This window comes from Triticum aestivum, chromosome 3D (assembly GCF_018294505.1).
Source record: "Triticum aestivum cultivar Chinese Spring chromosome 3D, IWGSC CS RefSeq v2.1, whole genome shotgun sequence".
Lineage (NCBI taxonomy): Eukaryota > Viridiplantae > Streptophyta > Magnoliopsida > Poales > Poaceae > Triticum > Triticum aestivum.
Window position 1 is genome coordinate 42,788,446 of NC_057802.1, and position 14,916 is coordinate 42,803,361.

Below are 14,916 nucleotides of genomic sequence, written 5' to 3' on the forward strand. Positions count from 1 at the left end.
CCGATAAACGAGCGAGAAGTTAAACAGAAACGAAGATTCGATCAGAAATCGAATCTGAGATAATCGCAGAAAAATCCGACGAAAAAGAAAAAACGGACGAACAGTTAAAGAACGGACGTTCGTTAACAGAGAAAAAACCGACGAACGCGTTCGTTAAAACGAACGGTTCGGTGAACGCTCGTAAAATAAGAAAACAAAAAAACCGATCTAGGGTTTTTTTTAAACGGAAGTTTTTTTTTCAGAAAACCGGTCAACGCAAAAACGGCCGGCGGCAGCAGTACCTCGACGGGGCTCGCTCCGGCGAGGGGCTCCGGCGGGCGGGGTCGGCGGCGGGGTGCGGGGCTTGGGGGCGGTGGCTCCGGCGGGCGAGGGGCGGGGCTCCGGCGCTCCCGGCGGCGAGGGGCGAGGCAAGCGGCGGGCGGCGGCGGTGGCTAGATGCGGCGGCGGCGGCGGCGGCTCCTCCGGCGGCGATGGTGGCGAAAACGGAGGGGGGGTATATATAGAGGGGGGTGCGGGCGGCTTGGGGAAGGGGCAAAGCCCGAGGCGGCGGCGGCTTCGTGCTCCCGGCGGACTCCGGCGGCATCGTGGGGAGGATGGAGAGCGCGGGCGGGGCGGGCCGTCGGCTGGGCTCGGCCCAGTCGGCGCGGCGCGTTTGTTTGTTTTTTCTTTTTTAAATAAGTTTCGCGGAAAATAATACGTAGAAAAATAAATAAAAATAAATAAAAATCAGAAAAATATGAAATAAATTTTTCCCGTCTAGTTAGAAAATCTAGAATAGGGTGAACATTTTTAAAATCAAAAATAAATATTTTGAAAACATGCATATTTTTTAAATGCAATAAAAATTGCCAATAAATTCCAAATAATGATTTTAACATTTTTCCTCCAGTATTTCAATATTTTTGGAGAAGTCATATTTTCTCCTCTCGTTTATTTAAAATGAAATATTTTTCTGGAGAGAAAAATAATTAAACCAACAATCCTCGTTTTTAAAACTTCGAGAAAATCCCCAACTCTCTCCGAGGGTCCTTGAGTTGCGTAGGATTATCGAGGATTTGTCAAAATGCAATAAAACATGATATGCAATGATGATCTATGTATAACATTCCAAATTGGAAATTTGGGATGTTACAGTAGACCTTTCCTTAGAACGATTGGTGCAATTATTGATATGAAGGAAGGAAATATTAGGTTCCAATTTCCGTTAAGGAAAGGCATGGAACATTTCCCTAGAAAGAAAATAAAATTACCATATGAATCTATCATGAGAGCCACTTATGGATTGCCTACCAAAGATGGCAATACTTAGATCTATCCTTGCTTTTATGCCTAGCTAGGGGCGTTAAAAGATAGCGCTTGTTGGGAGGCAACCCAATTTTATTTTATTTTTTTTGCTTTTTGCTTCTATTTAGGAATAAATCTTTGATGTAGCCGCTGGTTAGATGTGTTTTTATATTTTAATTAGTGTTTGTGCCAACTTAAACCTATAGGATCTTCTTGGATTATAGTTATTTGATCTTGCTGAAAATTGCAGAAACTTTCTGTTCACGAAAATAATTGTTAAAAATCACCAGAACGTGATAAAATATTGATTCAAATTTCTTCTGATCAATAAACAAATTATCTAGGTCTTCCTATTTTTTCTGAATTTTTGGAGTTCCAGAAGTTTGCGTTAGTTACAGATTACTACAGACTGTTCTGTTTTTGACAGATTCTGTTTTTCTTGTGTTGTTTGCTTATTTTGATGAATCTATGGCTAATAAAATAGTTTATAAACCATAAAGAAGTTGGAATACAGTAGGTTTAACACCAATATAAATAAGGAATGAGTTAATTACAGTACCTTGAAGTTGTGTTTTGTTTTCTTTCGCTAACGGAGCTCACGAGATTTTCTGTTAAGTTTTGTGTTGTGAAGATTTCAAGTTTTGGGTAAAAGATTTGATGGATTATGGAACAAGGAGTGGCAAGAGCCTAAGCTTGGGTATGCCCAAGGCACCCCAAGATAATCTAAGGACACCAAAAAGCCAAAGCTTGGGGATGCCCCGGAAGGCATCCCCTCTTTCGTCTACTTCCATCGGTAACTTTACTTGGAGCTATATTTTTATTCACCACATGATATGTGTTTTGCTTGGAGCGTCTTGTATTATTTGAGTCTTTGCTTTTTAGTTTACCACAATCATCTTTGCTGGACACACTTTTTGAGAGAGACACACATGATTCGGAAATTATTAGAATACTCTATGTGCTTCACTTATATCTTTTGAGCTATATAGTTTTTGCTCTAGTGCTTCACTTATATCTTTTAGAGCACGTTGGTGGTTTTGTTTTATAGAAACTATTATTCTCTCATACTTCACTTATATTATTTTGAGAGTCTTAAACAGCATGGTAATTTGCTTAGATAATCCTAATATGCTAGGTATTCAAGACTAGTAAAAAAAACTTTCTTATGAGTGTGCTGAATACTAAGAGAAGTTTGATGCTTGATGATTGTTTTGATATATGAAGGTAGTGATATTAAAGTTGTGCTAGTTGAGTAGTTGTGAATTTGAGAAATACTTGTGTTGAAGTTTGCAAGTCCCGTAGCATGCACGTATGGTAAACGTTATGTAACAAATTTGAAACATGAGGTGTTCTTTGATTGTCTTCCTTATGAGTGACGGTCGGGGACGAGCGATGGTCTTTTCCTACCAATCTATCCCCCTAGGAGCATGCACGTAGTGCTTGGTTTTTGATGACTTGTAGATTTTTGCAATAAGTATGTGAGTTCTTTATGACTAATGTTGAGTCCATGGATTATACGCACTCTTACCCTTCCATCATTGCTAGCCTCTTCGGTACCGTGCATTGCCCTTTCTCACATTGAGAGTTGGTGCAAACTTCGCCGGTGCATCCAAACCCCGTGATATGATACGCTCTTTCACACATAAACCTCCTTATATCTTCCTCGAAACAGTCACCATACCTACCTATCATGGCATAGCCATTCCGAGATATATTGCCATGCAACTTTCCACCGTTCCGTTTATTATGACACGCTCATCATTGTCATATTGCTTTGCATAATCATGTAGTTGACATCATATTTGTGGCAAGGCCACCATTCATATTTTTTCATACATGTCACTCTTGATTCATTGTTATCCCGGTATACCGCCGGAGGCATTCATATAGAGTCATACTTTGTTCTAGTATCGAGTTGTAATCATTGAGTTGTAAATAAATAGAAGTGTGATGATCATCATTTCCCAATAAAAAAAGAGAGAAAGGCCAAATAAAAAAAAAGTGGCCCGAAAAAAAGGGGCAATGCTACTATCCTTTTCCATACTTGTGCTTCAAAGTAGCACCATGTTCTTCATGTTAGAGAGTCTCTTGTTTTGTCACTTTCGTATACTAGTGGGAATTTTTCATTATAGAACTTGGCTTGTATATTCCAACAATGGGCTTCCTCAAATGCCCTAGGTCTTCGTGAGCAAGCAAGTTGGATGCACACCCACTTAGTTTCTTTTGTTGAGCTTTCATGCATTTATAGCTCTAGTGCATCCGTTGCATGGCAATCCCTACTCCTTGCATTAACATCAATCGATGGGCATCTCCATAGCTCATTGATTAGCCTCGTTGATGTGAGACTTTCTCCTTTTTTGTCTTCTCCACATAACCCACATCATTATATTCTATTCCACCCATGTGCTATATCCATGGCTCATGTTCATGTATTGCGTGAAGGTTGAAAAAAGTTTGAGATTACTAAAGTATGAAACAACTGCTTGGCTTGTCATCGGGGTTGTGCATGATGAGAGCATTTTTGTGTGAAAGAAATGGAGCATGACTAAACTATATGATTTTGTAGGGATGAACTTTCTTTGGCCATGTTATTTTGAGAGGACATAATTGCTTAGTTAGTATGCTTGAAGTATTATTACTTTTATGTCAATATTAAACATTTATCTTGAATCTTTCGGATCTGAATATTCATACCACAATTAAGAGCATTACATTGAATATATGCCAAGTAGCATTCCACATCAGAAATTCTGTTTTTATCATTTACCTACTCGAGGACGAGCAGGAATTAAGCTTGGGGATGCTTGATACGTCTCCAACGTATCTATAATTTTTGATTGTTCCATGCTATATTATATTCTGTTTTGGACATTATTGGGCTTTATTATACACTTTTATATTATTTTTGGGACTAACCTATTAACCGGAGGCCCAGCCCAGAATTGCTGCTTTTTGCCTATTTCAGAGTTTCGCAGAAAAATAATATGAAACGGAGTCCAAACGGAATGAAACCTTCGGGAACGTGATTTTCGGAATGAACGTGATCCAGAGGACTTGGAGTCTATGCAAAGCAACGAACGAGGAAGGCATGAGGTAGGGGGCGCGCCTACCCCCCCCCCCCCCTCCTCCCTAGGCGCGCCCTCCACCCTCGTGGGCCCCTCATTGCTCCATCGACGTACTTCTTCCTCCTATATATACTTACGTACCCCCAAACTACCAGATACGGAGCCAAAAACCTAATTCCACCGCCACAACTTTCTGTACCCGTGAGATCCCATCTTGGGGCCTTTTCCGGCGCTCCGCCGGAGGGGGCATTGATCCCGGAGGGCCTCTACATCATCTCCAAGGCCTCTCCGATGAAGTGTGAGTAGTTTACCTCAGACCTTCGGGTCCATAGTTATTAGCTAGATGGCTTCTTCTCTCTTTTTGGATCTCAATACAATGTTCTCACCCTCTCTTGTGGAGATCTATTCGATGTAATCTTCTTTTGCGGTGTGTTTGTCGAGATCCGTGAATTGTGGGTTTATGATCAAGATTATCTATGAACAATATTTGAATCTTCTCTGAATTCTTTTATGTATGATTGGTTATCTTTGCAAGTCTCTTCGAATTATCAGTTTGGTTTGGCCTATTAGATTGATCTTTCTTGCAAGGGAGCCCTTCTTGCAGTGGCAGAAGTGCTTAGCTTTGGGTTCAATCTTGCGGTGTCCTTTCCCAGTGACAGTAGGGGCAGCAAGGCACGTATTATATTGTTGCCATCGAGGATAAAAAGATGGGGCTTATATCATATTGCATGAGTTTATCCCTCTACATCATGTCATCTTTCTTAATGTGTTACTCTGTTCTTCATGAACTTAATACTCTAGATGCATGCTGGATAGCAGTCAATGTTTGGAGTAATAGTAGTAGATGCAGGAAGGAGTCGGTCTACTTGTCTCGGACGTGATGCCTATATACATGATCATACCTAGATATTCTCATAACTATGCTCAATTCTATCAATAGCTCGACAGTAATTTGTTTACCCATCGGAAATACTTGTGCTATCTTGAGAGAAGCCACTACTGAAACCTATGGCCCCCGGGTCTATTTTCCATCATATTAATCTTCCAACACTTAGCTATTTTTATTGCCTTTTATTTTACTTTGCATCTTTATCATAAAAATACCAAAAATATTATCCTATCATCTCTATCAGATCTCACTCTCGTAAGTGACCATGAAGGGATTGACAACCCCTTTATCGCGTTGGTTGCGAGGTTCTTGTTTGTTTGTGCAGGTCCGAGGGACTCGCGCGTGGACTCCTACTGGATTGATACCTTGGTTCTCAAAAACTGAGGGAAATACTTACGCTACTTTGCTGCATCACCCTTTCCTCTTCAAGGGAAAACCAACGCAGTGCTCAAGAGGTAGCAGCAGGTTACGGGAATGAGCCGAGCCGATGTCTAAACTTTTGCTGTAGTGGAGATAGAATACGAACGGCACACCTCTTTGCCTGCTGCCTGTTCATTTCGTCTCCCTTGTTCCCTTCAGCTCCCGGCACAGCCTCTCGCCTCCTTCTCTTGCCCCTATAAAAGGGAGGCGCTCCTCTCAGAGAGACGCACCAAAACTTCTTCTTCCTCTCGCCACCGGCTCCAATCTCTAAGCTGCTGCTGTCTTCCTCATCCCGGCTTGTGGCGTGCACCGCGAGTCGGGACAGTAGGCCTCCGAAACCGCACCTCTTTGAGTCCTGTACGGGAGAAGGGTGATAAGGTTTTTGGGGAGCGCTCAGCGCGACTACTGACTACTTCGTCACGGACGCCCCGGACTCCAACGACTACTTCCCCGATGACGACTTCTTCCCCGACGTCGACAACCTTCTCGACGACATGGCTGGCGAGGACACCGACCCCAAGTCCAGTGCTACTGTTGCTGCTGTCCCGTACGTGTTCTTGCTCTTTCTGTTAGAGGTCCTCTCGCAGTTCTTTGCTCTAGTGTCTGTCTTACATATGTTAGGTTCTACGCCATATATGCAACCTGTTCTACTATCTGCTTTAGACATGTTTGGTTGCAGTTCATATGTGCAGATGTTATTTACCTTACTCTCTGTCATATCGCATGACTACTTTTATCCATGTTATATTAGTCATGCTTTATCTAATATTTCTATTAATAAAATCATTTGGTAAATTGCTCATATTTCCAACCATCCAAAAACCTTACTATAGGCAATTTACACCAAGTGGTTTTGCTGCATGAGACCTCCTTTGTTTGAGGGTATCCACTATAAGAGCTGGCGCGTGAGAGCAGTCTTATGTTTTCAAACCATGAGTTGCTATGACGCCACTCTTGGCAAACCTGAAGGGGAGCATGATGCCCAACAGGAACAAGCTTATCGGAAAATGGATACTCTGTTTAAGGCTGCTCTCTTGAGTGTTCTTGGTGAGAACATAGTTGATGCTTATGCGTCAATTGACAATGGAAGATATGTGGGATGCACTCGAGGCCAAGTTTGGCGTCTTGGATGCCGGCACTGAGCCGTACATCATGGAACAGTTCTATGACTACAGGATGACTGAAGAGCGCTCCGTGGTTGAGCAAGGTCATGAGATACAGTCATTTCCTAGAGAACTTGAGCACTTCAATCGTATGCTACCAGACAAGTTTGTTGCCGGAGGCATCATCACTATGCTTCCTCCTTCATGGAGGAACTTTGCTACCTTACTGAATCATAAGAGACCGAAGTTTTCCGTTCCGGATCTCATTGGTACTCTTGATGTGGAAGAAAAGGCGAGGGCTAAGGACACACGTGCTCGAGGTATTGAGGGAGGATCTAGTGCCAGTCTGGTACAGAAGAAGAACTTCCAGCCCCATAAGTTCAAGAACAAGGGCAAGTTTGATGGTAAAGCAAAGTTTGATGGGAAGAACAAAGCTGTGCAACACACGAACTTCCAGAAGAAGAATGACAAGAAGAAAGGTGTTTGTCATGTGTGTGGGGATCCTGATCATTGGGCTCCTAGTTGCCCTAATCGCTATGAAAAGCGTCATCCTGGGAAAGGCGGCAAGACCGCTAATGTTGTCATTGGAGACACTGACATGAAGGATGCTGGGTATGGTATATTTCCCACTATTCTTTCAGTATGTCATTCTCCTGACTGGTTGATTGACACGGGTGCTAATGTGCATGTATGCGGTGATATTTCCATGTTTTCGTCTTATCAGACCGCAGGGACTTCAACCGTGTTGATGGGAAACGGTTCAAGTGCTTCTGTTCGTGGTGTTGGCACGGTCGATCTGAAGTTTACTTCGGGGAAGATCGTGCGGCTGAAGAACATGCATTATGTCCCATCCGTCAATAAAAATCTTGTTAGCGGATCTCTTCTGTGTAGAGATGGCTACAAACTTGTTTTTGAGTCGAATAAATTTGTAATATCCAAGTATGGAACCTTTGTTGGTAAAGGCTATGAGTCAGGAGGCCTGTTTCGTTTATCCTTATCAGACGTTTGCAATAAAGTTGTTAATCATGTTTTGCAACAATAGTGAATCAAATGTGTGGCATTCACGTCTTTGTCATGTTAACTTTGGTTGCATGTCGCGACTAGCGAAGTTGAACTTAATCCCTAGTTTCACCACTGTCAAGGGATCTAAGTGTCAAGTTTGTGTGCAAGCTAAGCAACCTCGTAAGTCTCACACGACTGCGGAAACGAGAAATCTTGCACCACTAGAGCTCATACATTCAGATCTATGTGAAATGAATGGTGTTTTGACAAAAGGTGGAAAGAAATATTTCATGACGTTAATTGATGACTCCACTAGATACTGCCGTGTGTATCTTCTGAAATCTAAGGATGAGGCTTTGAACTTTTTCAAGATCTATAAAGCTGAAGTGGAAAACCAACTTGATCGAAAATCAAGAGGCTTAGGTCCGACCGTGGTGGAGAGTATTTTTCCAATGAATTTGATGCTTTTTGTGCGGAACATGGTATAATCCATGAGAGGACGCCTCCCTATTCACCTCAGTCAAATGGGGTGGCCGAAAGAAAGAACCGTACTCTAACTGATTTGGTTAACGCCATGTTAGACACATCGGGTCTCTCCAAGGCATGGTGGGGGGAGGCGATATTGACTGCATGTCATGTCCTAAACCGAGTTCCCACAAAGAACAAAGAGATAACTCCATTCGAGGAATGGGAGAAGAAAAGATTAAAACTCTCTTATCTACGAACCTGGGGTTGTTTGGCGAAAGTCAATGTGCCAATTCCAAAGAAGCGCAAGCTTGGACCAAAGACCGTGGATTGTGTTTTCCTGGGATATGCTTTTCATAGCATTGGTTATAGATTCTTGGTTGTAAAATCTGAGGTACCTGACATGCATGTCGGTACGATCATGGAGTCGAATGATGCGACTTTCTTTGAAGATATCTTTCCCATGAAGGATATGGCTACCTCATCTAATCAGGAGATGCCTAGTTCATCGAATCAGGAACCAGTTACAATTACTGAACCTGCCATTTCGATGGAACACTTTGAAAGTCCTGTGGAGGAGAACAATGAAGTTCCTACTAGGAGCAAGAGACAGAGGACTGCAAAGTCCTTTGGTGATGATTTTCTTGTGTATCTCATAGATGACACTCCCAGTTCTATTTCAGAGGCCTATGCATCTGAAGATGCTGACTACTGGAAGGAAGCGGTTCGTAGCGAGATGGATTCCATCTTGGCGAATGAAACTTGGGAGATAACTGATCGTCCTTATGGGTGCAAACCTATAGGATGCAAATGGGTATTCAAGAAGAAGCTTAGGCCTGATGGTACTATTGAAAAGTACAAGGCTCGGCTCGTGGCTAAGGGTTATACCCAAAAGGAAGGTGAAGACTTCTTTGATACTTACTCACCTGTGGCTCGACTGACCACTATTCGAGTTCTACTTTCACTAGCTGCCTCACATGGTCTTCTCGTTCATCAAATGGATGTTAAGACTGCTTTCCTAAATGGAGAGTTGGACGAGGAAATTTATATGGAACAACCAGATGGGTTTGTACTAGATGGTCAGGAAGGAAAGTGTGCAAGTTGCTGAAGTCTTTGTATGGACTCAAGCAAGCACCCAAACAGTGGCATGAGAAGTTTGAAAGAACTTTAACAGCTGCAGGCTTTGTTGTAAACGAAGCTGACAAATGTGTGTACTATCGCCATGGTGGGGGCGAGGGAGTTATCCTTTGCTTGTATGTTGATGACATACTGATTTTCGGAACAAATCTGAATGTTATTAAGGAGGTCAAGGATTTCCTATCTCGCTGTTTTGAGATGAAGGATTTAGGAGTGGCTGATGTCATTCTGAACATCAAGTTGTTGAGAGACGATGATGGTGGGATTACATTGCTTCAATCTCACTATGTGGAAAAGATCTTGAGTCGCTTTGGCTATAGTGACTGCAAGCCCTCTCCAACACCATATGATGCGAGTGTGTTACTTCGAAAGAATCGAAGAATTGCTAGAGATCAATTGAAATATTCTCAGATTATTGGCTCGCTTATGTACTTAGCCAGTGCTACAAGACCTGACATCTCTTTTGCTGTTAGCAAACTGAGTCGGTTTGTCTCAAAACCAGGAGATGTGCATTGGAAAGCTCTAGAGAGAGTTTTGCGTTATTTGAAAGGCACTGCGAATTATGGAATTCACTACACCGGGCACCCAAAGGTGCTTGAAGGGTATAGTGACTCAAACTGGATCTCAGATGCTGATGAGATAAAGGCCACGAGCGGATATGTATTCACTCATGGAGGTGGCGCTGTTTCTTGGAAGTCTTGCAAGCAGACCATCTTAACGAGGTCAACAATGGAAGCAGAACTCACAGCACTAGATACAGCTACGGTCGAAGCAGATTGGCTTCGTCGGCTCTTGAATGACTTGCCGGTTGTTGAGAAACCTGTACCGGGTATCCTTATGAACTGCGACAATCAAACTGTGATCACGAAAGTGAGCAGCTCAAAGGATAACATGAAGTCATCAAGACACGTTCAGAGAAGGTTAAAGTCTGTCAGGAAAATGAGAAACTCCGGAGTTATTGCATTGGATTATATCCAAACGTCTAAAAATCTGGCAGATCCTTTTACTAAGGGTCTATCACGTAATGTGATAGATAATGCATCGAGGGAGATGGGTATGAGACCCACAATATGAGTTGTTCACAGTGGTAACCTATTCTTTGTGATCGGAGATCCCGTGAATTAGATGTGGAAGACAAGCTGTTGATCAACTGAGAGGAGAGTATCCTTACTATTAACAATACCACTCCATGAAGATGCAATACTCTCCTAATCTGCATGGCAGGTTGATGTATATCTTAATGTGTTCTAAGTGGCTCATTTAAGCAGAGATGTTGTCCTGCAGAACATCTTTTGAAGAACGCACCTATATGAGTCTGATTGTTAAACATCGCAATCTATGAGAGTAGGGTTCTCTCTAGTAAACTCATGAAAGGTCTCGAAGTATGACGCATAAGCTCCACCCGCGGGGAAGACGCACGGTAGCCACGTATCGGTCAAGGCTTTATATGAAGCTCGATTCGCAGAAAACTTGCAGTTCAAGGCCCAGTCCACTGTTCAAGTTGCTTACTAGTGTAGCATAGTGTTCTAGGTGGAAGTTTAACTTAACAGTCTCCACTACAGTACCGGTATATAAAACAGTGTTTTGGAACCAAAGGCAAATTTTGTGTTCCTCTAGGATCTGGTGGGGGATTGCTGGAATTTTGTCTACTTTGGGCCTAGCCCAATAGCAGTTTCAGAAATTCCTAATAAATCCTAAAGGCCCATGCAGCCCATTCGTGCAAGGCAAGAGGTGGAACTAAAGTTTAGTCCCACATTGCTAGTTTAGAGGGAGTTTGACCTGTTTATACGGGAGGCTCTTTCTCCACATGTATGAGGATGAGAACAAGAGGGACATCCACGCGCGCTCCACCTCCGCCGCCCGCCACGCCACGCCACGCCGAGCCACGACACGACACGACGCGCCGCGGGCTGCGGGAATGAGCCAAGCCGATGTCTAAATTTTTGCTGTAGAACGGCACACCTCTTCGCCTGCTGCCTGTTCGTTTCGTCTCCCTCGTTCCCTTCAGCTCCTGGCGCAGCCTCTCGCCTCCTTCTCTTGCGCCTATAAAAGGGAGGCGCTCCTCTCAGAGAGACGCACCAAAACTTCTTCTTCCTCTCGCCACCGGTTCCAATCTCTAAGCTGTTGTCTTCCTTATCCCGGCTTGTGGCGTGCACCACGAGTCGGGACAGTAGGCCTCCGAAACCGCACCTCTTTGAGTCCTGTACAGGAGAAGGGTGATAAGGTTTTTGGGGAGAGCTCCACGCGACTACTGACTACTTCGTCACGGACGCCCCGGACTCCGACGACTACTTCCCCGACGACGACTTCTTCCCCGATGTCGACAACCTTCTCGACGACATGGCTGGCGAGGACACCGACCCCAAGTCCAGTGCTACTGCTGCTGCTGTCCCGTACGTGTTCTTGCTCTTTCTGTTAGAGGTCCTCTCGCAGTTCTTTGCTCTAGTGTCTGTCCTACATATGTTAGGTTCTACGCCATATATGCAACCTGTTCTACTATCTGCTTTAGACATGTTTGGTTGCAGTTCATATATGCAGATGTTATTTACCTTACTCTCTGTCATATCGCATGACTACTTTTATCCATGTTATATTAGGCATGCTTTATCTAATATTTCTATTAATAAAATCATTTGGTAAATTGCTCATATTTCCAACAATCCAAAAACCTTACTATAGGCAATTTACACCAAGTGGTTTTGCTGCTTCCATGAGACCTCCTTTGTTTGAGGGTATCCACTATAAGAGCTGGCGCGTGAGAGCAGTCTTATGTTTTCAAACCATGAGTTGCTATGACGCCACTCTTGGCAAACCTGAAGGGGAGCATGATGCCCAACAGGAACAAGCTTATCGGAAAATGGATACTCTGTTTAAGGCTGCTCTCTTGAGTGTTCTTGGTGAGAACATAGTTGATGCTTATGCGTCAATTGACAATGGAAAAGATATGCGGGATGCACTCGAGGCCAAGTTTGGCGTCTTGGATGCCGGCACTGAGCCGTACATCATGGAACAGTTCTATGACTACAGGATGACTGAAGAGCGCTCCGTGGTTGAGCAAGGTCATGAGATACAGTCATTTGCTAGAGAACATGAGCACTTCAATCGTATGCTACCAGACAAGTTTGTTGCCGGAGGCATCATCACTATGCTTCCTCCTTCGTGGAGGAACTTTGCTACCTTACTGAAGCATAAGAGACAGGAGTTTTCCGTTCCGGATCTCATTGGTACTCTTGATGTGGAAGAAAAGGCGAGGGCTAAGGACACACGTGCTCGAGGTATTGAGGGAGGATCTAGTGCCAATCTGGTACAGAAGAAGAACTTCCAGCCCCACAAGTTCAAGAACAAGGGCAAGTTTGATGGTAAAGCAAAGTTTGATGGGAAGAACAAAGCTGTGCAACACACGAACTTCCAGAAGAAGAATGACAAGAAGAAAGGTGTTTGTCATGCGTGTGGGGATCCTGATCATTGGGCTCCTTGTTGCCCAAATCGCTATGAAAAGCGTCATCCTGGGAAAGGCGGCAAGACCGTTAATGTTGTCATTGGAGACACTGACATGAAGGATGCTGGGTATGGTATATTTCCCACTATTCTTTCAGTATGTCATTCTCCTGATTGGTTGATTGACACGGGTGCTAATGTGCATGTATGCGGTGATATTTCCATGTTTTCGTCTTATCAGACCGCAGGGACTTCAACCGTGCTGGTGGGAAACGGTTCAAGTGCTTCTGTTCGTGGTGTTGGCACGGTCGATCTGAAGTTTACTTCGGGGAAGATCGTGCGGCTGAAGAACATGCATTATGTCCCCTCCGTCAATAAAAATCTTGTTAGCGGATCTCTTCTGTGTAGAGATGGCTACAAGCTTGTCTTTGAGTCGAATAAATTTGTAATATCCAAGTATGGAACCTTTGTTGGTAAAGGCTATGAGTCAGGAGGCCTGTTTCATTTATCCTTATCAGACGTTTGCAATAAAGTTGTTAATCATGTTTGCAACAATAGTGAATCAAATGTGTGGCATTCACGTCTTTGTCATGTTAACTTTGGTTGCATGTCGCGACTAGCCAAGTTGAACTTAATCCCTAGTTTCACCACTATCAAGGGATCTAAGTGTCAAGTTTCTGTGCAAGCTAAGCAACCTCGTATGTCTCACACGACTGCGGAAATGAGAAATCTTGCACCACTAGAGCACATACATTCATATATATGTGAAATGAATGGTGTTTTGACAAAAGGTGGAAAGAAATATTTTATGACGTTAATTGATGACTCCACTAGATACTACCGTGTGTATCTTCTAAAATCTAAGGATGAGGCTTTGAACTTTTTCAAGATCTATAAAGCTGAAGTGGAAAACCAACTTGATCGGAAAATCAAGAGGCTTAGGTCCGATCGTGCTGGAGAGTATTTTGCCAATGAATTTGATGCTTTTTGTGCGGAACATGGTATAATCCATGAGAGGACGCCTCCCTATTCACCTCAGTCAAATGTGGTGGCCGAAAGAAAGAACCGTACTCTAACAGATTTGGTTAACGCCATGTTAGACACATCGGGTCTCTCCAAGGCATGGTGGGGGGAGGCGATATTGACTGCATGTCATGTCCTAAACCGAGTTCCCACAAAGAATAAAGAGATAACTCCATTCGAGGAATGGGAGAATAAAAGATTAAAACTCTCTTATCTACTAACCTAGGGTTATTTGGCGAAAGTCAATGTGCCAATTCCAAAGAAACACAAGCTTGGACCAAAGACCGTGGATTGTGTTTTCCTGGGATATGCTTTTCATAGCATTGGTTATAGATTCTTGGTTGTAAAATCTGAGGTACCTGACATGCATGTCGGTACGATCATGGAGTCGAATGATGCGACTTTCTTTGAAGATATCTTTCCAATGAAGGTTATGGCTACTTCATCTAATCAGGAGATGCCTAGTTCATCGAATCAGGAACCAGTTACAATTACAGAACCTGCCATTTTGATGGAACACTTGAAAGTCCTGTGGAGGGGAACAATGAAGTTCCTACTAGGAGCAAGAGACAGAGGACTGCAAATTCCTTTGGTGATGATTTTCTTGTGTATCTCATAGATGACACTCCCAGTTCTATTTCAAAGGCCTATGCATCTGAAGATGCTGACTACTGGAAGGAAGCGGTTCGTAGCGAGATGGATTCCATCTTGGCGAATGAAACTTGGGAGATAACCGATCGTCCTTATGGGTGCAAACCTATAGGATGCAAATGGGTATTCAAGAAGAAGCTTAGGCCTGATGGTACTATTGAAAAGTACAAGGCTCGGCTCGTGGCTAAGGGTTATACCCAAAATGAGGTGAAGACTTCTTTGATACTTACTCACCTGTGGCTTGACTGACGGCTATTCGAGTTCTACTTTCACTAGCTTCCTCACATGGTCTTCTCGTTCATCAAATGGATGTTAAGACTGCTTTCCTAAATGAAGAGTTGGACGAGGAAATTTATATGGAACAACCAGATGGGATTGTACTAGATGGTCAGGAAGGTAAAGTGTGCAAGTTGCTGAAGTCTTTGTATGGACTGAAGCA